The sequence below is a fragment of the Danio rerio genome, chromosome 3, assembly GCF_052040795.2.
Source record: "Danio rerio strain M-AB ecotype USA chromosome 3, GRCz13ab, whole genome shotgun sequence".
Taxonomy (NCBI): Eukaryota; Metazoa; Chordata; class Actinopteri; order Cypriniformes; family Danionidae; genus Danio; species Danio rerio.
In genome coordinates, this window is record NC_141023.1 from 5,649,828 (window position 1) to 5,675,681 (window position 25,854).

The window sequence follows — 25,854 nt, forward strand, 5'->3', positions numbered from 1 at the left end:
CTGTGCTGTACTGAAGTGCTCAGTTAAATCAAGGCTCTTTTGAACAATAGTTTTCTCTTAATTGTTTCTCTGTTCATCAGTCAGCTCAGTCAGTTCAAGAACCTTATGACTCAAAGTCAATGTCAAGTGCGACTGGTCCATTCATTGAGAATCCGATGAAGCAATTCACTCTTGTACCAGATTCTTTACATAACTGGCTTCTGAACATCGGTGTCACCGACTCTGTCCCAGTCTTTCCGCTTGCTGGCCAGCAGAGGCTGCCATCCCCGGACTTCTAGCATTACAATATCCACATAGACTGATTGTGCACACACCTGATTTGAATCCCGGTAATGACCCATGCTCCCTATTTAAGCCACACTCAAACCACAGTGCAGTGCGAAGTCTTGTTCAGCCACGGCCAACATTTCTGAGCGTTATTCCCTGCCTGATCTTCTGTGCATTACCCCGGACTGTTTCTGACTCTGAGTTGCCTTCTGCCTGCCCTCGACCCTCGCTTGTTACACGGACTCTGAACCACGCTGCCTGCCCTCGACCCACGCTTGTCATAAGGACTCTGAACCATGCCGCCTGCCAATGATCTATGCCTGGTAAATCATTCTGTGTCTGTCAGCCGCCAGCCTCACGATCTTTATTGATTGCTGTTGAAGTGAGTTCGCACTTTAGTGCGTGTTGGATGTTTATGTTTAAACTGTATCTAATAAATACTGCAAAATGGATCCCTCCGTGTCAGTCTCCACGTTACAGAAGACTTCGCCTAACATGGATCCCGCAGCCATGCAGGTCTTGTCCCACGAAGTCACAGCTCAAGCTCAGGTATTAACAACACATCAGCAACAGTTGACTCATTTAACCCAGCTCACTGATAAATTGGTAAAATCACTGCAAAACCTGCAAGCTACTTCCACAGCGCAACTCACTGCCAATTATTCTCCAAGTCAACACTCTGTTACACAGACCCAGACTGTTTCCGGTGTTCGTTTGGCATTCCCTGAAAAATTCTCAGGTAACCCAGCTAAGTGCAAAGGCTTTTTACTCCAGTGCAAACTGTTTATCGCTCAACAGCCCCATCTGTTTAAGGATGAAAATAGTAAAATTGCTTTTGTGTGTTTCCTGCTCACAGGAAAAGCATTAGACTGGGCTACTGCAGTTTGGCCAGACAACACCTCGATTTTTCCCTCATATAATGACTTTCTCAAACGTTTTTGCACTGTGTTCGACCATCCTGAAGAAGGTCGTAATGCTGGTGAGGAGCTTTTGTGTGTTCAACAGAGAAATCAACCTGCAGCCGAATTCGCTCTACATTTCCGCACACTGGCTGCGCAAACTGGCTGGGCTGATGATCCTCTAAGGACTCTATACAGGAAAGCTCTAAACCCCGAACTGCAAACGGAGATGGCATGCTGCGATGATGGGAAATCATTGGACCAGCTCTCGATCAGGTTAGATAATTTACTTCGCACTCGAAAACCCCTATGTTCTGTCACTCCTTGTCCTGTATCCCCTGAGAGTCCTACTGAACCCATGCAACTGGGCAGAGCCCGACTAACCCCTGAGGAACGTGAACGAAGACTGAGAAACCACCTGTGCCTATATTGCGGTCTTTTGGGTCATACGAAGATCCTGTGCCCCAATAAACCTCCACCCAAGACCTTGCCGGTTAGTGCAACCACCGTTTTCACGACTTCCAATATCATTCTGAGTGTACCCGTTTATCTAAGATATGGTGAGGTTAAGATCCCGACTCTAGCCATGGTTGATTCAGGAGCCGCTGGCAACTTCATTGATCACACGTTTGCCACAATCCATTCCATTCCTCTAACCTCCTGTAATTCTTCCCTAGCCATCACTGCTATAGACGGGCGCCCCCTGGGGGAAGTTCACATAAAATTCCGAACTCTGCCAATCTCTCTTCAAACAGGCTCACTCCATGAAGAAGAACTCTCCTTCCTAGCGATTGACTCTCCTCGACACACCATTATCCTCGGGTTACCCTGGTTACAGTTTCATGACCCCCAAATTTCCTGGAAAACTGGTGAGATCATAAAATGGAGCAATAATTGCCTTAACCATTGTCTACAGTCTGTCCTCCCTGTTCAGATTAACACCATCATCTCCGGTTCTGAAGACCCTCAATTGAATCAAATCCCCGAAGTTTACCAAGATCTCATTAAAGCCTTTAACAAACAGAAAGCCACTAAGCTCCCGCCTCATCGTGAGTATGACTGTGCCATTGAGCTACTACCAGGTACAACCCCTTCTTGTGGCAGGATCTTTCCCCTTTCTCAACTGAGACTGAAGCCATGAATACTTATATCTCGGAGGAACTGGAGAAGGGCTTTATGCGACCATCCACTTCACCCGCTTCAGCTGGGTTTTTCTTTGTAAAGAAGAAGGACGGTAGCCTGCACCCTTGCATTGACTACAGAGGACTAAATGAAATTACTGTCAAATATCGCTATCCCTTACCATTAGTCCCAGCAGCCCTCGAACAACTACGCTCAGCACAATACTTTACGAAATTGGACCTCCGCAGTGCTTACAATCTCATTTGTATCCGACAGGGGGACGAATGGAAAACTGGGTTCTCTACTGTAAATGGCCACTATCAATACTTGGTTATGCCCTTCGGCCTAGCAAACAGTCCTTCCATGTTCCAAGCTTTCATAAATGAGATATTCAGAGACATGCTCAATCAGTGGGTCATTGTGTACATCGACGACATCCTTATCTGCTCCAATTCCTTACCTGAACATATTCAACATGTCAGAGCCGTTTTAAAACGCCTGATTCAGAACCAGTTGTACGCCAAAGCCTCCAAATGTGAGTTCCATCAGACATGTATATCATTTCTGGGTTATATCATCAGCCCTGAGGGCATTGCCATGGATCAGCAGAAGGTTGACTCTGTTACGCAGTGGCCCAAACCCGAGACCATCCGGCAATTACAACGTTTCCTGGAGTTTTCTAATTTTTATAGAAGGTTTATCAGAAACTTCTGTACAGTAGCCGCTCCCCTCACAGCCATGGTAAAAGCCAATAACGCTCGTCTGAAGTGGAATCCAGAAGCCATTCGATCATTCAACCAACTCAAGTCTCGCTTCTCAACCGCGCCCATCCTGTGTCATCCTGATCCCAACCATTCATTTGTGGTCGAAATTGATGCCTCCAACATGGGTATTGGAGCCATTCTATCCCAGAGGTCCCAGACAACCAACAAACTCCACCCCTGTGCTTTTTACTCTCGCAAACTCAATCCAGCTGAGAGAAACTATGACGTTGGCAATCGTGAGCTCCTAGCCATGAAAGCAGCATTGGAGGAGTGGAAACATTGGCTTGAGGGCGCCAAACACCCATTCACCGTCATTACAGACCACAAAAACCTTGAATATATCCGATCGTGCAAGAGATTAAACCCAAGACAGGCAAGGTGGGCTCTATTCTTTACTCGTTTTGACTTCAAGGTTACTTACATTCCCAGTTCAAAAAAAGTTGAGGCTGACGCTCTATCTCGCCTCTTTGAAGAAGCATTGGCTGAGGATGTCGAACCAATCCTAAAGGATTCCCTGATCTTAGCGCCCATCCAATGGGATATTGATACCGAGATCCTCCAAGCATCTGAACATACCCCCACTCCGCAGGCATGTCCCGAGAACAAAATCTTTGTCCCCCCATTGTTACGAGAGAAACTCATCACTGAAGTTCACAATAGCCCCAGTTCCGGTCATCCAATTAGCACAGCAACCATTCAACTTATCCAGAACCGTTACTGGTGGTCATCGATCAGTAAGGATGTGATCAAATTCATAAATAACTGTTCCACCTGTCAAATGGCTAAACATTACCCGTCACCTTCCCGCCGGCCTACTCCAACCTCTAGAAGTCCCACGTTGTCCCTGGTCACACATAGCCATCGATTTCATTACAGATCTGCCTCAATCCCAAGGAAACACCACCATACTCACTGTTGTTGACCGCTTCTCTAAGGCTTGCCGACTCATTGCCATACCTAAACTGCCCACAGCTTTAAAGACAGTCGAACTGCTATGCGAATTTGTCTTTCGCTTCTATGATCTACCTGAAGACATTGTATCAATGTCAATTGTATCCTTTTTTAGGACGGCGCTCCGACTGTGCGTTTTTGGATGCGGTGGTTTCCTGTCCTTGGATGATGGGCACGGGCACTGCGTTGCATGCCTGGGGGGTCCAGCATGTTAATGCGCTGCTCGCGGGCAGTTCATGTCGTCATTGCGATGCCATGACTGTTGCGCAGTAAAGATTGCGGCTAGCCTTTGCAAAAGGGCGAACCACCCCAGCTGCAGTGGGCACTCGGGCAGATCTGAGGGTTTCAGCGAGAAATAATCCGTCGCTTACGGGCCTGTGGACCTCCCGCTCCTCTAAGCGCTCCATCCAAGCTTCGGGCGGGGGAAGCGATCCGTTTAACAGATGGTAGCCCTTACGCCCGATGACACCGGAGACCAGACGTCCACCGCGGCATCGGAGGGTGGGCTTTCATTGTCCGATGACGATCAAGACTACGGATCCTGAAACGGACATGTTAGCCATGCTTTCCCGGGTTGCTTCGGCCGTGGGTTGGAGATGGTTTATGTGGCGATTCCTCAGGTTGAGTGTGTGATGGCGGTCAATCCGCGCGGCGCCTCTTCTTGGCGGGGTCCACCTTGTTCCCCATCCAAAGCCAGTAAGTTATCTGCCTCCCTCGGAGCTAGAGCTTACATAGCTGCGGGCCAGGCTGCTTCCGCCTTGCATGCGATAGCCACCTACCAGCGCTACCAAGTGCAGGCGCTGGCCGAGCTGCACGAGGGTGGGTCCAACCCAGGCTTACGAGCTCCGCACCGCCGCCGACTTAGCTCTTCGGACTACTGAGTCCGCTGCGTGTGCATTGGGGAGGACAATGTCCACATTAGTGATCCAGGAGCGCCTACCCCTGGCTGATATGCGCGAAGTCGACAAAGTCTGCTTTCTTGACTTCCCCATATCCCAAGCCATGTTCGGCGACACAGTCTGTAAATTCACCCAGGAATTCAAGGCGGTGAGAGAGCAGTTGATGGGTGATGTCTTATCGGCGGTCCATAGCCGCTCCGCCCGCCGTGCCATTCATACCTGCTCCTCGGCGAAGGCGCCCGCCTACGAGAGCTGCTCCGCCCCCGCACACGCCTCTTGTGAAGCAAGCACGTCGGGTACCTCGGAAGCAGGCAGCCCCCCCTGCCCAGAACGCCGCTAAGTCCGGCAACGGACCGTGAAGCGTCCCTGGGACAGGCCATCTGGAGTAGAGGGAACTTACTCTTTCCCCGCTGGAGGGCGGGCCCCATTTCCAATGGCACTTTTTACTGCCATGAAAACATCAATGAAAGAGCACTTTTTCCCTTCCCCGTATGTGACAGCACGAACCTTGCCAGTCCGGGACGCGCTGCCTTCCGGCTCGCAGGTTCTACGTGCTTCGCCAGTGGCTCACGAGTGCTGGGGGGACGGTCTCCTTTCCCTCAGCCCTCCAGCCCCCTTTCCGGAGTCAGGGTGCGGAGCCAGAGCAAATCGCTTTCCTTCAGCTCTTCTGCGGGACCCTCGCGTTTCCCGGATCAGCACACCCACTCCGCGCTGCCCCACCGCTGGTACGTCAGCGATTGTAGCGAGGGCTCTGCCTGCCTGGTTAGCGCGGGCCAGCCCCTCAGACTCGGTTACGCGATTCAGTTCGCGAAGCGGCCCCCCAAGTTCACGGGCGTATATCTCACCAGAGTCAACCCCCTGTCCGCCCCTGTCTTGCGAGAGGAGATTGCTGCCCTCCTGGCGAAGGGTGCAATCGAGCCAGTTCCTCCAGCCGAGATGGAGAGTGGGTTTTTCAGCCCATACTTCATCGTACCCAGAAAGAGCGGTGGGTCACGACCAATCCTTCTGCGCGTTTTGAACCACTGTCTGCACAGGCAGCCGTTCAGAATGCTCACGCAGAGGCGCATTCTCCAATGCGTTCGTCCTCGGGATTGGTTTGCAGCCATAGACCTGAAGGACGCATATTTCCATGTCTCCATTCTTCCACGCCACTGCCAGTTTCTGCGGTTTGCGTTCGAAGGTCGAGCATGGCAATACAAGGTCCTCCCCTTCGGGCTCTCGCTGTCTTCGCGGGTCTTAGCGCCCCTTCGGCTCGCGGGCATCCGCATACTCAATTATCTTAATGACTGGCTAATTTAAGCCCACTCGCGGGAGCAATAGATTATGCACAGGGACAAGGTGCTTCGGCATCTCCACCTACTGGGGCTTCAGGTCAACCGAGAAAAGAGCAAACTCGCCCCCGTGCGGAGGATCTCTTTTCTCGGGATAGAGCTGGACTCGGTCACCATGGCAGCGCGCCTCTCCGGAGAGCGCGCTTAGCTGATGCTGTACTGTCTGAGAGAGATCGACAGTAAAATCGTGGTCCCACTGAAACTATTTTAGAGGTTCCTGGGGCATATGGCATCCGCAGCCGCTTCATGCCGCTCGGATTACTCTATATGAGACCACTGCAGCACTGGCTTCACGATCGGGTCCCCAGACGCGCATGGCACGCACGCGCACACAGAGTCTCCGTTACTGCGCTGTGTCGCCACGCCCTCAGCCCTTGGAGCGACCCCTCATTCCTACAGGCTTGAGTGCCTCTAGGACAGGCGTCCAGTCTTGTTGTCATTCAACAGACGCTTCCAACACAGGCTGGGGGGCTGTGCGTTGCGGGCATGCGGCTGCGGACCTGTGGAAAGGTACCCAGTTGCATTGGCATATCGCTTGGAGCTGTTGGCAGTGTTCCTCGCTCTCCACAGTTTTTTTTCCGGTGCTGGAGCGGCAACATGTGCTGGTCAGGACGGACAGTACGGCGGCGGCGGCGTATATCAACCGTATGGGGGGTATGCGCTCTCGCCACATGTCTCAGCTCGCCCGCCGTCTGCTCCTCTGGAGTCATCTGCGGCTGATATCGCTGCACGACATTCATATTCAGGCAAGCTCAACCGTGCAGCCGATGCGCTCTCACGGCAGCCTTACGTCCTGGAGAATGGAGACTCCACCCCGAGTCAGTTCAACTGATATGGGCGCGATTCGGGGAAGCCCAGATCAATCTGTTGCTTCCCCCCGAGATCGCTCATTGCCAGTTGTTCTTTCCCTGTCCGAGTGCTCTCGGCACGGATGCACTGGCTAACAGCTGGCCTCGGGGCATGTGCAAATACGCATTTCCCCCAGTGAGCCTGCTCGCGCAGTTACTGTGCAAGGTCAGGGAGGACGAGGAACAGGTTGCTGGTTGCGCCCCTCTGGCTCAACCGGACCTGGATATCAGAGCTCTCCCTCAAGATAGCCCTCCCCTGGCAGTTCCCTTCGAGAGAGCACCTACTCTCTCAGGGACAGGGCACCATCTGGCACCCTCGCCGATCTTTGGAGGTCCTTAGACGCGAGGAAGACTTGGGTAACCTCCGATTGCGGTGGCTATTACCGTCACTCGGGCTAGAGCCCCCTCCCCGAGCGCGCCTATGCCCTGAAGTGGAGTCTATTCACTGAATGGTGCGTCTCTCGCAGAGAAGACCCCCGTAATTTGCCAGATCAGCGTTGTGCTTTCTTTACGCCGAGAGAAGCTGGAGAGCAGGCTGTCGCCCTCCACACTCAAGGTTACGTGGCTGCCATCTCCGCTCTCATGACGCGGTGGACACCGTGGGAACGCATAACCTCATCATCCGGTTCCTCAGGGGCGCTAAGCGAATTAATCCACCCCGCCCCCTCTCATGCCCTCTTAGGATCTCGCCCTCGCTACCCAAGCCGTGTCAGATCCCTTCGATCCTCGACTCAGTATCTTTCTGTCCCTGAAGACAGCTTTGCTGGTCGCGTTGATATCGATTAGAGGGTCAGGGACCCGGAGGCATTTTTCGGTCAGTGACTCGTGCCTGTAATTGGGCTGGCTTTCTCTCCCGTCCTGAGACCCCGCCCGTGATATGTGCCCAAGGTTCCTACCACTCCGTTTTAATAGTAGGTAGTGAGCCTGCAAGCGCTGCCCTCGGAGAAGGCAGACCCAGCCCTTTCTTTTTTTTGTCCAGTTCGCGTCTTGCATATTATCCGGACCGCACACAGAGTTTAGATCATCTGAGCAGCTCTTCGTCTGTTATGGCAGTCGGCAGCAGGGAAGTGCCGTACCGAAATAAGTTTTCCCACTGGATTGTGGATGGCATTCTCTCGCTTATCAGAGCCGAGGTGAGCCGCGTCCCCCGAGAGTGCGTGCGCACTCCACTTGGAGCTTCGCATCCTCTCGGGCGCGCGCACGCGGCGCCTCTCTAACAGATATTGTAGAGCTGCGGGCTGGGCGACACCCAACACATTTGCAAGGTTTTACAATCTGCAAGTGGAGCCGGTTTCCTCAAGGGTATTAGGTAACCCCTTGGTGATTGAGGAAACAACTCGGTAGGGTGTTGAAACACGCTTGCTGCGCCATTCTCCCTAACACGGAGGTACGTGGGCCTTTTCATCTGTCAGTAAAGTTCCCCGTCAGGTGAGGCCTGCAGATTCCTCCGTGGCCCCCAGCACTGACTCAGCGGAGGAGTCACCTGCTGGCCCACTACTTGCTTGACTATCCCCTCATCGGGGGCGTTGGTAAGGTACAGTCATTATGGAGCTTTCCATAGTTCTCCCATTTCGTGGATTTTCACAAAGATCAAATCCACTTAATAGCACTGAAGTTCCCCAACCGAAGGGGAACGTTCGAGGTTACAGAAGTAACCCTTCGTTCCTCGAGGAGGGGAACGGAAGTGCTATACTCCGTCGCCATAATGACTGTCCCTTAGTTGTTTGAAAGTCTCTTCAGCTTAAAAGGATGGCGTTTGCTCGCTCCAGGTGTGCTTATATGCTGGGATAATTGGCAATGAAGAACACCTGTGCAAGCTTACGCTGCCAATTCATTGCATTCATTGGCCCGTTCAATACTCTTTCAGACGAGCGGCTTCTGAACCGAATCCTCCCATTTCGTGGATTTTCACAAAGATCAAATCCACTTAATAGCACTGAAGTTCCCCAACCGAAGGGGAATGTTCGAGGTTACAGAAGTAACCCTTCGTTCCCGAGGAGGGGAACGGAAGTGCTATACTCCGTCGCCATAATGACTGTCCCTTAGCTGTTTGAAAGTCTCTTCAGCTTAAAAGGATGGCATTTGCTCGCTCCAGGTGTGCTTATATGCTGGGATAATTGGCAATGAAGAACACCTGTGCAAGCTTACGCTGCCAATTCATTGCATTCATTGATTTCTGCCTTTGTCACTCCATGAGAAGCTTAAAGCTCCTGCAAGCATTGTTTAGCTATACTTGGCTGAATCACTCGCACACCCTTAAAGGTAACTTTGGAATCAACTTTGCATCTTGTCAAAAGATTGAAAAACCTCTCAAATCCATCTTCGACTTTGTATAATCTAATTGCTGCTTTTGTTTGCAGACCAAGGAACTCTTAACATGTAGAGACTGACAGCACTGCATTACTGCGGTAAACATGCAAGAAGACAAGAACTGCAAAAGCTGAGCATGCTTGTGTTCAAAGTTGAAGTCCTTGAGGGTTTTTTTCACAACACTCTAAATATACTCAGAGGAGAAGTTGGTCATCAGAATTATGAACCCATAAAATGTTTTTGTGTTCATTTTGGTTTTCCTAAACCCCTTCAGCTTTTCCTAAAACAGTTCCTGTTCATTTTTAGATAAATTGTTTCCAATGGATACTGAATTATCAGTTCTATCAGTCTGTTCACTAGGTTTCAACTCTCATGCAGTTGACAATTACTATTTGTGGAGACTTTGAATAAATATTTTGCTTTTAACATTCCATCCTCAATTTGAAGTTTGAGTTTTTTGACATCGGAAATATCCTGGAAATTATCGATCAAGAGCAACACAGGAAGTCGTGTGGGTTGCTCATTCGTCCCATATGTTAGTAACTGCACTACCTGTTCTGCTGCCGCAGTGTAATCACCTGTTGAGTCCTGCAATGTCACACAACGAAATTTATCCTTGAGTGTCCACAGAACATGCATGGCCAGTGTAGTGGCACCACAGCCTGGAAGATGAAAGATGTTGAAAAACTCACACACTCTTTTTTGGCTGCGTATGTCTGAAATAATAGTGTTGACAATGTAGTCAAACTTGTCTCGTTTGATGAACGGCATTGAGCCGGGCTGTTCTGAGAAGTAGAAGTTCCACCAAGACACTTTCCCTCCCTTATAAAAGATCTTTTTAATATGTTGTTGGTCCTCATTACCTCCTTCACATTGATTCACACAAAGAATACTCAGCATTTCTAAGGATTCCTCTGTTTTCTTAGAGAGCTTAACATTACTGCCTCCACCACAAGGCAGAAATCGGCTGGATTTGCGGTTTTCTGACCACAGGCTGAGCACAGTGCCATTGACTTCAGCAAAGCTCAGATCATAAATACATCTCTTAGAGATGTCAGCTACATCAATGAGATCTTTCCAGTAGGTGTATGATGTTTCATTGTCAGTGATGCATAAGATTTGGTTCTCTCCCTTGAGCTCCTGTAAAAAGAATTTCAAGGTCTCAAGTAAAGGGTCTTTCCGATCATTAACCTGATTTAACAGCAGGAATATGGTAAGAAATTTCTTGTAAGGCAGCACGTCCCTTCTACACAGGAAAGAAATGACATCATGCACTGAGGATCCCTTCTCAATTAACCACTTATCAGCATCAGATGGGTTTTCATTATTAATTCCTCAATTACAGAAAACCCAACTTGTATTCTTGGTAAGTTTTAGCTTGTCTGCTATGTCCTCAACTGCACCTGTTATTTTATATTGAGTCGGTAAGTTAACGTTGGTTTTTCTCTCTTCAAACAGCTTATTTAAGCCATGTTCAGCAGATTCTGGATCAAAATCCAAAACAGCCACTAGATCCATGTGAAGAAGGAAGCGCAGGTTTTCCAGCTGAACTGGATGAGACTTGTTGGCCACCACAATGTACCATGTAAAGTGTGACCTGTCCAAAGATTGTGTCCCTCCTGTTATCATCTCACAGAGTTTAGAGCCTTGGACACTGGTTTTGACATTGGAAAGATGCTTTTCTTCAGCTTCCTTTCTTAGCTGGGATAAATGTGCCATGTTAGCAAGATATTTCTCAACCTCCTTTAAGGAATCAGATGTAATGATATTCTTACTGCTGCTGCCATCTCTTATGAAGAAAGACTTGCTTTCATTGTTCTTCTTTGGTTCAGACATCTTGTCTTTATTTTTGAGGTTCTTGTTATTTTTTTCTAAATCATATGTGTTGAAATGTAGGTCTTGACAGACATTATAGGATGGCTCTATATCCACTTCAATAACACTTTTTCCAGAGGATGTCATGTCAGCTCTGAGAACTTCAACAAATCGAGGGGGTTTAATGCACATCTTTGCTATCTGAACATTCTTTTCCTATTTAAAATGTTTTTCAATTGCATGTGACTGTTGTACATCAAAATAATCTGTTTTTGGGATGTCAACTCCAAGAATTTGTCCGTGTGGTTTGTCTGCTACTCCAAAATGAATGGTGCCATTAGTGCGACTGTTTATACAAGCTGCTGCAAACTGAATCACCTCATAAGTGTATTTCTTCATTCTGTCCTCTTCTGTTGTGTTGGTGAAGCCTTTAAATTCATGGCAGGGTTGAATGAGGTCTTTAGGACCTGTTTCAGTTACATCTAGAGTAGTGTTTTCTCTGTACCTGTGAGCTGCATTAAATCTATTAAAAGGGCAAGGCTTTAAGCTACAAGACAAAGTCACAGTGACATTCTGCTGTGGAGTCTTGGGTTTCAGAGGACCTATGTTGTGAAAAACTAGTTTCCTTGCATTCAGTGAAAGACCTAGTTCTCTGAAATCCTTCTCCTCCAAAAGGAGAAGACCTGCTCCACTTATTCTCTAATTGTAAAAAATGTCTGCATCTTCTCTGTCCACTTTTATGTCAAGCATCCATTGTCTCACATGGTCTTTATTCCAGTCATTGATGTCCACTGGTTGTTCAGATGACACGGCTGTCTTGCTTTCAGTTTTTTTAAATAAAGTGAACACCTACAGTAATGAGGTATTGGTATACTATAGAGGCCTGTGGTCAGAAGCATGAAAGACCTTAAAGGTGAAATCAAATAATCAGTTTACATAAATTAATAGGATACTTTAGGGTCTTAATGAAAAGTCTATAACATATTTTGGTTAAATTTCAAATGGTAGTGTAAACTAACACAAATTTTACTTGGAGGGCATCTTCTTCCGCCTGTTTAATTTCTGCTCTTACAATCCTTGATAGCAGAATGACCTGGGGTTACGTGGCTTTCTCCCTGGTGACGAAGGTGGCTGTGGTCAATCATTGTCTGCAAAACATAGCTGCATGTTGGGATTGACTATATCTCCCATTCAAAACATATCTCACTGCCAGAGGCTATACTTCTGCAGGCCAGGCCACTTCTGCCTTGCAAGCCTTCAAGTGCAATCCTTGTCCCAGCAGCACAAGGATGGAGACTATGCACAATCTATGGATGACTCCCAACTATAAACATATGGCCACCAAGGGAGGCATTCATGCACAAGGTATAGAAATGATGTGAGCCATTGTGTGGAACACATCAAACTAGCCTGACCGATAGACCCAATGGCTGACTGTTTACAGTCCTATCTTGCACAATCAGTTTTCTGTCCTCCTAGCAATGAATCTAATTGAGCCTGTCTCTCTAGTCAAGATGCAATTTGGGTTTTAGAGAAACATTTATTTTAACCCATTTTGAATCAATATGCACAAGATGTTTATCCACAGCATGCCAGGTGCCATTTACCTAAAGGGCATATATTTTCCTGTATTGACCTTCCACAACACAAACCTTTTCTTTTGTTTCAAGGTCAGGAATGTCAGGACAAGGTCTTACCCTTCATGATGTTCGTGTCTCTGAGTCTTTTAGGTGGCAGTAGGTGCATTGTATCATCTTCAGCAGGTAGGAATTTGCATCCTCAATTACTCAAAGGCCAGATTAGTCTCCGGCCAAATTGGGGTTTTGGTCAACTGAGAGAAGAACATATTCACTGAAAAAAGAACATGTCCAGCCATGTGTAGAACATTTTCTTGGGATGGAGCTGGACTTGGTAACTATGACTGCACCTCTGAATGCATCCAGTCAGTGCTCACTTGCTGAGATGGGCATGGTGCAATGGCACACGTAGAGTGAACATCTCTTCCATGTGTTGGTGGCCCCTGAACAGCCCATGCCATGCATGTTGTCATTTTAAAACATGCTTCCAGAAAGGGTTGGGGTGCTGTATTTTCACAAGCATGAAGCTGTGGGATTGTGGTCTGGACCCAAGCTGCATTGACATAACAATTGCCTAAAACTGTTGACATTGTTTCTCCACACTCGTTTTAGCATGTGTTGTGTAGGAAACCTGCTGATCAGGACAGGCAACAAGGCTATGGGGGCATACATCAACCAATTGGAGGTGTGGAATCCCGTTGCTTGTCCAGCTCAATTGCCATCTGGTCCTATGGAGTCACATGCACCTCAAACTACACTCTGCTCTTACTGGTGTAATGATTGGCCACCAGGCTGGTCAAATCTAGCCATGAATCCTCCAACACAAAGGGCCCTATCATACACTGGGCGCAAAGTGGTGCAAGGCTTAACACAATTGTTGTTTGCTAATTTCAGCTTGATGCAAGAGTCGTTTTGACATTTTGTGGCACGCTGCTTAAATGGCAAATACATATGTGCTCTTATAGGCATTCTGGCTTAAAAATGAGGCGCGTTGTTATTTTGAGAAAGTAAAAAAATTTCATTTTGAAAACGAAATGCATTGATTTTATTTTTTTGCTGTTTGAAACAACTAACACTCATTTGGGGGATGGTGGCACTCTAGCGGGGGGGGGGGGGGGGGGGTCTTTGATACGACCGCTGGCAAACGCAATGGATGAGCTCACCGGGGGCGTTGGTTAGACCAGGGGAGGGCCCACCAAGCCATGCCCGGATAGAGACCACTCTCCGCGGCGTGTCCCGCGCCTGGAGGTGGTAGCGCGACCCTGGGTTTCGCTGACCTGCCGTTGAGAAATTGGCAACAGACATAAATAGGGCACTTAGTGCAATTTCTGATTTAGCGGTTGAACGAACCAGGGCTCTAAAGAGGGGCCCGTTGCCCCAAGACAAGCGTTCGAACCCGGGCAAGGCCAGTGGGCTGAACACCATGGGAGTCAGGGAAACGCAGCAGAGCTGTCAACCCGCGCCATAGCGTCCGTCTCCCCGCAGACCAGCGCGCGCGCGCCCTGGGGAGACAGGGGGATGCAGCTGAGCTGTCAACCCACGCCAAAGCGTCCTTCTCCTCGCAGGCCAGCGCGCGCAAAGGGCTGGTTGGGTCACCAACGGTAGGCGAGGGGTCAGAGAGCCAGGGGAGGTCTTTGGCGATCAGTGCTTGCCCGGGATAAGTGAGGGTGTATTGGGCAGGGAGCGTGTGACATGAAGCCTTGGAGGCCAATGGTTCACCAGCAGCACCGTTTACGCATCAACGGGGGCCTAAGTGCGCTCACCGGGGGCGTTGGTTAGACCCAGGGGAGAGCCCACCAAGCCATGCCCGCATAGAGACCACTCTCCCCCGGCGTGTCCCGCGCCTGGAGGTGCTATCGAGACCCTGGGTTTCGCTGACCTGCCGTCGAGAAATCGGTAACAGACATAAATAGGGCACTTAGTGCAATTTCTGATTTAGCGGTTGAACGAACCAGGGCTCTAAAGAGGGGCCCGTTGCCCCAAGACAAGCGTTCGAACCCGGGCAAGGCCAGTGGGCTGAACACCATGGGAGTCAGGGGTCCATGGCTGAGCTGTCAACCCGCGCCAAAGCGTCCTCCTCCCCGCAGGCCACCGCGCGCGCCCCGGAGAGATAGGGGAACGCAGCTGAGCTGCCAACCTGCGCCAAAGTGTCCTCCTCCCCGCAGGCCACCGCGCGCGCCACGGAGAGATAGGGGAATGCAGCTGAGCTATCAACCCGCGCCAAAGCGTCCTCCTTCCCGCAGGCCACCGCGCGTGCGCCCCGGAGAGATAGGGGAACGCAGCTGAGCTGTCAACCCGCGCCCCAGCGTTCGTCTCCCCGCAGGCCAGAGCACGTGCCCCGGGGAGACAGGGGGACGCAGCTGAGCTGTCAACCCGCGCCAAAGCGTCCTTCTCCCTGCAGGCCAGCGCGCGCGCGCCCTGGGGAGACAGGGGGACGCAGCTGAGCTGCCAACCCGCGCCCCAGCGTTCGTCCCCCCGCTGCAAACATGGGATTTCATTGCTCACAGAGGCTAGAACTAAGTGCCGCTGGTGCCCCATCCACGAGCCAAAGGCCGGTTGGGTTCAGAAACCCAAGACCGATTGGGCCACCAGCGGTACGTCTTGGCCAGTTGGGTCACCAGCAGCACGTCTGTCTTGTCCGTGCGGTTTGGAGGAGTTAGTGTCCCCGGGCTTAATAGTGGGGTGCCCGGGCACTGCTGGTGATCAGGTGCCAATCTGGAGGGTCCTTTGGAACCAGCGCTTGCCCCCGGAGAGTGGGGGCACCTCGGGCAGTGCGCGCACGGCACAGGGCCCCTGGATGTCAGTGGCTCCAGGCCAGGGAGTGGAGCTGGGCTTTCCCCCGGAGAGTAGGGGTACCTCGGGCAGTGCGCGCACGGCACAGGGCCCCTGGATGTCAGTGGCTCCAGGCCAGGGAGTGGAGCTGGGCTTTCCCCCGGAGAGTGGGGGTACCTCGGGCAGTGCGCGCACGGCACAGGGCCCCTGGATGTCAGTGGCTCCAGGCCAGGGAGTGGAGCTGGGCTTGCCCCCGGAGAGTGGGGGTACCTCGGGCAGTGCGCGCACGGCACAGGGCCCCTGGATGTCAGTGGCTCCAGGCCAGGGAGTGGAGCTGGGCTTGCCCCCGGAGAGTGGGGGTACCTCGGGCAGTGCGCGCACGGCACAGGGCCCCTGGATGTCAGTGGCTCCAGGCCAGGGAGTGAAGCTGGGCTTTCCCCCGGAGAGTGGGGGTACCTCGGGCAGTGCGCGCACAGCACAGGGCCCCTGGATGTCAGTGGCTCCAGGCCAGGGAGTGGAGCTGGGCTTTCCCCCGGAGAGTAGGGGGTACCTCGGCCAGTGCGCGCACGGCACAGGGCCCCTGGATGTCAGTGGCTCCAGGCCAGGGAGTGGAGCTGGGCTTTCCCCCGGAGAGTAGGGGGTACCTCGGCCAGTGCGAACACGGCACAGGGCCCCTGGATGTCAGTGGCTCCAGGCCAGGGAGTGGAGCTGGGCTTGCCCCCGGAGAGTGAGGGTACCTCGGGCAGTGCGCGCACGGCACAGGGCCCCTGGATGTCAGTGGCTCCAGGCCAGGGAGTGGAGCTGGGCTTTCCCCCGGAGAGTGGGGGTACCTCGGGCAGTGCGCGCACGGCACAGGGCCCCTGGATGTCAGTGGCTCCAGGCCAGGGAGTGGAGCTGGGCTTGCCCCCGGAGAGTGGGGGTACCTCGGGCAGTGCGCGCACGGCACAGGGCCCCTGGATGTCAGTGGCTCCAGGCCAGGGAGTGAAGCTGGGCTTTCCCCCGGAGAGTGGGGGTACCTCAGGCAGTGCGCGCACGGCACAGGGCCCCTGGATGTCAGTGGCTCCAGGCCAGGGAGTGGAGCTGGGCTTTCCCCCGGAGAGTAGGGGGTACCTCGGCCAGTGCGCGCACGGCACAGGGCCCCTGGATGTCAGTGGCTCCAGGCCAGGGAGTGGAGCTGGGCTTGCCCCCGGAGAGTGAGGGTACCTCGGGCAGTGCGCGCACGGCACAGGGCCCCTGGATGTCAGTGGCTCCATCAATGGTTCACCAACGGCACATCTTTACGCATCTAGCGCTAAGGTCCAACAGGAAAACATTAGGCCTGGCGCTCACCGGGGCGTTGATTAGACCCACCAAACCATGCCCGACGGGAGACCACCCTTCCCGGCCTACTTGTCGGGACGTCCCGCGCCTGGAGGTATTTGCCCGACACCAACAATCTCTGACCTGCCATCAGGGTTTTGGGGAAGGTGACATTTTACGGACTTAGTCTCTGAGATTCTAGTCGCCAGACCCCTCGGTGACTGATCGATAGGAGCAAGTGTGACGCCCCAGGGGCTAGGCCCCCACCCAGGCCCCCCAAAGCACCAATGGGGTCGGCCTCTATGGGTGTGGCAGATCCTCCCCGTCCTGGGCATTCTATCAGGGAGGCGTGGGGGTGTCCCTCCGCACACAGCGCCCCCTCTTCCCGCCTCGATCCGTGGGTAAGGACCCAGATGGCCCGTCTTGCTATGACCCAGAGCTTGTCTGCTGCTCAGCCCGCCAGCCCACCCCCCTGGACTCCGTTTCCCCCGCGCCAATACTCGGCCCGTGCCCCCGCCCCACGCCCCTCGCCCTGCGAGGGCTGGGGGATGCTCGGTGGGTTCGGTCGAGTCACCCGGCGTGGTGAATTGAGCCCCCAGGGGCAGCGTAGGGAACGAGCTGGTGTAGGCTTCGATTCTCCCCCCACCCGAGTGTGTGCGTTTGCATCCCGTCCGTCCGCCCGCAACGCCGCCCACCCCCTGAGTTTATCCTTGCTGGCTCCCGGCTTGGGGTGGAAAAAGTGAACGAGAAAGGCTGTGGAAAAGCTCCTGCAGGCCAGAGCAGCAATGAAGGGGGGAGGGAGTGAGGTGGGACACCCCTTCCCCTACTCGAGTCGTAACAAGAGAGAGAGCTGTCGAACTGCTGGCCGGGGCAGCGATGAAGGGGGGGTGCATTGTTTAATGGGACACCCCCCCTCTGGTTCCTTTGAAAAGGGGGGGAGGGAGTGAGGTGGACACCCCTCTCCCCCCTACTTGAGAGTCGTAACAAAAGAAAGTTTGAACCTAATGGCTCCCCGTAGGGCATCGGCTTACACCCCCTGGTGCGGGGGGGTGTCCTTCCCCTTTAAGAAATACGGGTCCACCAACGTCATAACGCAGAAGTGGACGCCGCCTCCGTCCGCTAATCAACCGCCGCACGTGGCGTGTGGGTCCCTTTCCCCCTCTGCATTGACTCTAGCACAGTCATGGGTGAATGTGCCCTATGCTTCAACGTCTACAGTCGACTTGCTCCTCACCTGACGGCCGTTCACAAGGTGACCAACTCGGATGAGAACCGGCTGCTGCTCGCGCTGGCCGCCGGCCGCGTGGACACGCGGAAGATGCCGTGCCCGGTCCCGGGCTGTCGCAGGACGCCAGCCCATCTAGACAGGCACTTGAGGCAGCACGTGGAGCTCTCGACCTCGGGCCGGAAAGAGGCTATGGGGAGGGCGAAACGTTGGAAAGTAGCTCGGGAGTTGAAGTCGCTGCAGTCCACCCAGCCGGCAATCCCCGTCGTGTCCCGGCTAGCCTCGTCCTCCAAGGAGGAGCGGGACTTGGAGGGCCCGGAGGCCTGCCGCCCGTGCGCTGACCGCGGCTGCAGGCGCGCCACAGAGCACATACAGGCTCAGCTCACGGACCTGGGGAAGCAGGTTACCAAGATGCGGTCTACCCTGCTTCAGATCACACGCCTCTACCGGGAGTTAAGGAGGGGAGAAGGGGGGAAAAGAAGGAGGAAGCGGGGGAGGAGAACCAGGTCGCCTCCTACACCACCGGCTCCCGGGCGAGCCTCCGGAAGCTTTGGACCCCCATGCCTTCCCATTCCCGGACCACGTCCCCGCGCTGAGCTGAGTATATTTCAGGCACGTCATTGCCCACGAGGCAGCACTATCTGAAGAACGTGGCCCAGTTCCTGGACTACCTATCGGAAACCCCGCCGGCCGCCTGTCGCCTCTCCAGCACGGCTCTGGTTCTGATTCGAAGGGAGGTCAGAGCCCTCATTCACGGCATATGCCGGCGTGTTGTTGTGCACGAGGTTCGAACCAAGCAGGCGAAGAAAAGTAGACTGATCCCCAAGGCCAGCCTAGTGCGCTGTCACCAGACCGCTGGGAGAAAAATTCCCGCCCTGCTTGGTAAGCCAGCCTTCCGCCGTTTCAACGATTCCCCCTGTTCGTTCTTCCGGGGCACCAACAGCCCTTGGTTCACCCACGTCTGTCTGCCCCTCTCCCCCGCGAATGGGACTCATTCGGGGGGAAGGGGGGCAGACAGACGTGGCTGGGTGAACCAACGGCTGCTGATGGCCTAGGTTTAATTTCCTCTCTGGGTCACCAGCAGTTATTGGTTCATCCACCCACGTCTGTCTGCCCCCCTTCCCCCCGAATGAGTCCCATTCACGGGGGAGAGGGGCAGATAGACGTGACTGGGTGAACCAAGAACTGCTGGTGCCCCTGGAGAAGAAACGAACATTTCCTTTCCGGGCCACTAGCAGCTCTTGGTTGAGCTGCTAGCGCCCCGGAGAATAAGTCACCAGCAGCCAAGAGCTGTTGGTGACCCAGAGAGGAAATAGAACTGTCGGTGGTCTAATTTGTCTAATGTCCTTCATCAGATAGCCTCGAGTCCAACCCAAGCACTTGGCAACAGTGGCGCTTTTATGGCTTTCTGACTCGTTACGTAACCTCCATCTCTGGGCACCGCTGTGGAGTCTTCCAGAATCTCACAATCCAGGAGGTTGAAGAGGCCTCCAGAAGCCCCGACGAGTCTGCTTATGTCATTAACGTGAGTATGGCGCAAGTAAGGTGGGGGTCACCAGTAGCATGCTCTCACTCACTGCTTGTTCTCTGATGGCAGATTACCACGCACAAGACAAACAGAGCCTTTGGGGCGGCGCAGTTGTCCCTAAACAGGGAGGAATACAGCTGGTTCCGCAGGTTCTTGGCGCTGCGGGCTGGTCTCCCTGGAGGGAGCCAGGCTACCTATTTCTTTTTCACTTCCAGAGCCAGTCCTTGTCGGACCCTGTACAAGTACTTTCAGTCTGCTTGGATCAGTATGGGCCTTCCAGGCAAACCCACCTTTACTGACGTACGGACTGCGATCGCGACCCATGTGAGTATGCATGTGACGCCCCTGTAACTACCAGCGGCGGCTTCGGTCCTAATCAAGCTTCTGTCTCTCTCCGACGCAGGCAAAGAATGCACACTCTTCAGAGGATCGCCGCAAGGTGGCGCAATTCATGTGCCATGACACTTCAACCTCAGATAAGTTCTACGCACTTCACCTAGGACCTCTCCAAGCATGCGAGCGCCGCAGACTGTTTGAAAGGGCCCTGGTGGAGGAGGAGGAGGAGGATGGGGAGGCAGCGGGCACTGAAAGCCCCCCGCGGAAAGGGCGCAAGAGGACAGAGATTCCGTGTCTCCCCTGATAAAATCAGATTCTCTTTGGCATGGATAGCAGAACGCGTGGCATTGGCTAACTGCCCTTTATGTGTCTCTTTTCCAGGAGGGAACCAGCAGGAGGACGCTGCCATGGCGCCCTGCCAGGGGGAAAAGCCAGGGCGCTCGCCCACTCGAACCAACAGAAGACTCTGAATCGTCCTGAATAAATATTGTACAACTTAACGGTCAAATGGTGTTCAGTGTCTTCATTATTCCTTTTATTTATTATCTGTGTGGTAAAAGTAGATTCAGTAGGGACAAATGAGCCCTGTCTTCTTAGTTCAAAGCTGGATGCCTGCTGCGTCCAGGTTCTGCCTTGGCTACGTTCCGATTGGGACAAATTATCCCTGCCTTGTGTGTTAAAAGTGACTCGCGGGACGCCCCCGTCCAGGTTCAGCCTTGGTTGATAGCTCATAGGGAGAATTCCTCCCTTTTGCAGCACAAGGAGGTGCTGGGCTGGACGAATCTGTCCAGGTCTGCAAATGCTTTGAATGCCCAGATGGCCTAGAGTCCAATTCTGTATATTAGCAAGCTTGTCCCGGGACAGCTCGGTCCTTTGAGATGCATGAAGAAGTCAGGACAGGGCAGCTGTGGAGTGGAGGTTAACTTTATGGAGAAACTACAATAGTCTGTTCAATAGACCAGAACAAAGCCGGTCTAAAGTCCAGCGCAGAGCGCGTTAGTTGTGCTCCTCATTTAAACATTGCTTAATACAGACAGGATGTACAGCAATACACAAATATCTTTACATATGAAAAAGAATAAAAATATTAAGGATATATATAGGATATAATAAGGATATATACTGTATAGCAGTGGTTCCCAACCTTTTTCTCTGGGGCCCCCCCACATGAACATATACAAACATTGGAGCCCCCCACCATATAAATACACACGCACGCACGTGCACACACACATATGTACTGTGTATATATATATATATGTATGTATATATGTAAGTATATATATATATATATATATATATATATATATATATATATATATATATATATGTGTGTGTGTGTGTGTGTGTGTTTGTATAATATAAATATTTAATAATATGTATAGAAAATATAAATTAATCAATTTTAACTTGTCTTGGCCTTCAATAAAACCAAAATTTAGGTAGGCTTTGTCATACTGTCTAATATTTTTCTTCGCCTCTGAAGAATCCCTGCATTTACGTTTCTCTGCCATTTTTGTTTTGATTTTGCCTTTACGACGCGTTGACAAGCAAGTTGCGCGAGTGAGCAAAATTTAAATAATTATTTAAAGTTATTTATTTTAATTATTTTTACTATTATGTTGGAATTTTAAGCATGTGTTTATAGATTTCTTTTGGTACTTAAAAATACATATATAATAGTAGGGCTGTCCGATTTTGGGAAAAATCATAATCACGATTATTTTGGTCATAATTGTAATCACGATTATTCAAAACCATTATCAGTTAAAGTCAAAATTATTAGCGCTCCTGAGATTTATTTTTTATAAATATTTCCCAAATTATGTTTAACAGAGCAAGGAATTTTAACAATATTTCCTATAATATTTTTTCTTCTATTTGTTTTATTTTAGCTAGAATAAAAGCAGGTTTAAATATTTTGAAACCAATTTAAAGTCAATATTATTAGCCCTCTTAAGCAATATATATTTTTGATTGTCTGCAGAATAAACTACCGTTATAATGACTTGCCTTATTACTCTAATTAAGCCTTTGAACTGCACTTTAATCTGAATGCTTGTATTTTGAAAAATATCTAGTAAAATATTATGTGCCGTCATTATAGCAAAGATAAAAGAAATCAGTAATTAGAAATGAGATATCAAAACTATCATGTTCAGAAATAAGTTAATAAAATATTCTTTCCATGAAACAGAAATTGGGGAGGAAAAAGGTTGCTAATATTCAGGAGGGCTAATCTGACTTCAAGTGTATAAATACAGTTATTTTCCACCCTGCAAAGGAAAGAGAAATAAATACAATAAAATAAAAATATGAAACAAACTGTGCTTTAAGCATCTTCACTGTAAGAAAAACACTTTAGCTACAGCAGTCCTTCAGTCAAGAGCAGCGAGGGTTTTCTCGTTGTGTTTGTTTAATAATGATAAAAACAGGCGGCAGAAGGATTATAGCGCACTGTCTCTTTAATAGTTTCTCTTTCACGTCTTTTGATCCTCAACTCGTTTGTTTATTACACAAATGAGGGTTAATATAAATAATCACTTAACACCGCGTTTTGACACCTATTTGACCATTAAAGCGCTCACGTTAAGATGACTTTAGATGTCTGCGCTCCTCTGCTCCTCTCAGTGTGTGAATGAGAGCGAATGCTGACCAGCCGCATGCTTCTGACTGCGTGTGCGTTCTGCGCACACATATAAGCACGCGCTCTTTCGCGCTTTTAAGAGCAACAACACGTGTACAACTGGAAAGTGGCGGTATATGATGCAATAATCATTTATCTCGATTAATGCTATTTTATAATCGTTTGAAGCCGAAATCGAAATCGGATTTTTGATTAATTGCAAAGCCCTATATAATAGTGGAGCATTTTTATGCCTTTTTCTACCTCAACACTTATCCTCTCCCGCGCCCCCCTTGTGAACTCTGGCGCGGGGGCGCGGACCCCAGGTTGGGAACCACTGCTGTATAGGATATAAATATAAAGGATTAAAATATTACAAAACATATTATTTTCTAGCCTACATAAATATAAAAACTTTCATGCCTTCTTCATCTCGGGAGGCTTTTTTAGTTTATTCATGACAATTTGCTTTTGTATAATGTTATTATTATTAGCAGTATTATTTATTATATCCATATTTATATTTGTTTGATTAAAAACAAGCTTAGATTTGTCCACCTGTCAGGTTTTAGACCATATGGGGCACAGCATGTGTTTTAGGATATAACTCAGGTTTTTGAGCACACTTTGTTATTATTGTTCATTTATTTGTTTGGTGGAAATTAGAACTGAATTTAGAAACAGTTTTGAAACAAATCTTTACGCTTTTTAAAAAATTAAACAAAATTAGTTATTTACAGGCTAATAGATGTTTGTGCGTACAAGAAGTTTCCCTATCCACGAGAGTGAAAGTGAAAGTAAATAATGAGGAGGCTCATCTCTCATTCTCGTGCGGTAGACGCTCTGTTTAACTGTTTTCTCGCTAGTGTTCAGTTTTTCCACTTACAAAGTCTGTCATGTAAATAGCAAATGTGCCATGGTGCGATGCAACTGACTCTTAAAGGGAATAGGAGATGAGACTCTGATTGGTTTATTCTCAAAACACACCTATATCTCATTAAGAAAATAAACTCAACCCTGTAAGACCATGCGCCACGGCGCAAAGCAGATTTTTTCATTCATAAAATAGCAAAAATAGATTCTGACACGCCCTTATTGCTTTTGGGCCCTGCACTTAGCACTTTGCGCATGAATTATCAAAATAGAGCCCTGAATGTTTGTTTGTTTCATGTGGTTATTATTAACAAATGTCAACTTCAGTTTAGCTGTGTGTACCAGTGTGGTGCTGTAGTGTTCACATTGACCAGCTGAGCATCTGTTAAATACACCAATGTCACTTTTCATATTTTAGATGTTTGTTTGAATAATTTTTACTTTGATAATGGCGGGTTGCAATGTCAAGCAATGATAAACACAACAATAATACACTGCCAAGATACTTTGTGTTCAATTGGATAAAAACTCAAACCTGGTTTGTAACAAGGACATTTCATTTTTGGGTGAACTATCCCTTTAAGGGAGCACTTAAGCCACTTTTCCACTATCGTGCCAAACCGTTAAAGTAAAGAACACTACATTTAATATATATATAAAAAAAAATGCTACAGGTCTAAACGATACAGTTTTAAAAGGGTTATAAAACCACAGAGCAGTGTCTGGTAGAGAAGTGAATAACTCATCACATTCTTCGAAGATATTTTATTTACTAAAGTTAGTATTTCATTGACTTGAATACAATTAACCATATATAATATAATTAGCCTACTGACCCTTCATCTAAAATCTTTGAAATAATAAAATAGCCTATTGTTTTATTCATGGCTAGAGTTTGATTAATTTGATTGAAATCCTAGGCAATGAGACCTTTAATTCACCTGACTGAGTTTGCATGCAGCGCTGTATTTGATAGCTAAAATTGCTCTGATCCGGGAGAGAACTTTACCACAGCTACTGAAAGACTTTTTTTCATGGTGCGCATCGAATAAAGACACGCTTATCATCATTGATGTCCACTACAACATTACTATAACACGAACTTGCAGACTCTTTTAACAACGAGGAAATAATTGCACATTTTAATTCAAAGCCCAGACGGCTTGTTAATTTAATAACAGCTGCACCACCTGCTATTTGCTTACAGCTTGTTATGAAGACAAATTTGTCTAATTATGAAGACAAAAAAAAAAATTTAAATAACAAAAATAAAACGATAAAAATACAAAGATGAAAGAGCAGCATTTTGCTAAACATAATAGTCCTATATAGGCTTTATATCCTGATATATATGTGTTGTTTCATATTCGTTTATTATTTTACTTACTGCATTTGTTATTTAATGTTTGAATACTGAAATAAATAACGGCCATTGCTTAAAGGGTTATATTTTACCATCAAAATGTAGTATATTTTATATCATTATCAACTTTTGGCATAAAACCGCTGTGTAATGTAATTAATTGTTAAAAAATAAAATAATTTAAGTGCTTTTTTTATTAGTGAAAGTGCCTGCTCACTTTTGACAAGGCCTGTCCAAAAATACATTTCTGCTACTATAATACAAATGCACTATTTTTGTTGCATTATCATTGTTTAATTTTCTGTTATGCTCAGAGATTTTAAATATATTATTATATGTTATTAAATATATTTATTCATTTTCAATCATCACATTACATTTTGGTCATTTTCCTTCAAATAAAATTTAGCCAGAGCCGCGCAACATATGACCTGTAAATAAATAAGGTGCTGTGACATGTACCTATATTTAGCACCCCTATTTGATAGAGCAGCATAACAGAGCTCATTCAAATGGTTGCTTTCGCTTTTATGAACATGAAAAAACTAGTTTCAGCTATTATTTAAATTTAATTGAACAAAGGGAGCCGTTTACAAGCGTTACCAAGGCAACTACTAATGCCGTTTGGAATGTTTCAAAGAGCTTTGTCGCAGCAAGACAGTGGAAAATGAAACCGTATAAGAGCTGTCTGGCCCGGTTTGGCACGGAATGGAACAATTATGCTTAAAGAACTATTCAGCATGATAGTGGAAAAGCAGTTTTAGCTAACTAAGGGGAATACCTAAGAGCAGCCTTAAGTTTACCTTAAGTTGACCAAGTTTTAAGGGTTCATCAAACCTTATAGGGTTTTCTTAGCTTAAGAGCTTTCATGCAACTGGACCCTGGACCTTAATGCAACAAATATACATTTTTACAGCAATGATAAAATGATGCCCATGAAAAATACTGGCCACTCTGCAGCTACTTACCTCAGAATATGTTGAGGTTGCCATAATGGTACTGGAAAAGACTCTGATTAAGAGCATAAAGAAAGTATTATTGTGACATAA

The 25,854-nt window shown here is 49.0% G+C and overlaps 1 protein-coding gene, 1 long non-coding RNA gene and 1 pseudogene across 2 annotated transcripts in view; 1 reads left to right on the plus strand and 2 right to left on the minus strand.

The window, feature by feature from the left end:
• Window positions 1-25,797, minus strand: LOC147845467 (sterile alpha motif domain-containing protein 9-like; annotated as a pseudogene).
• LOC147845465 (uncharacterized) overlaps window positions 1-25,854 on the plus strand; it is a 129,262-nt gene that overhangs the window by 86,932 nt on the left and 16,476 nt on the right. The window lies entirely within an intron of this gene.
• The window catches only part of LOC101882579 (sterile alpha motif domain-containing protein 9), a 39,237-nt gene that overhangs the window by 11,331 nt on the left and 2,052 nt on the right, over window positions 1-25,854 (minus strand). The window contains exon 3 of the mRNA XM_087243506.1: window positions 25,774-25,816. The gene's annotated coding sequence lies outside the window, so the exon portion shown is untranslated. The remainder of the gene's footprint in view (window positions 1-25,773; window positions 25,817-25,854) is intronic.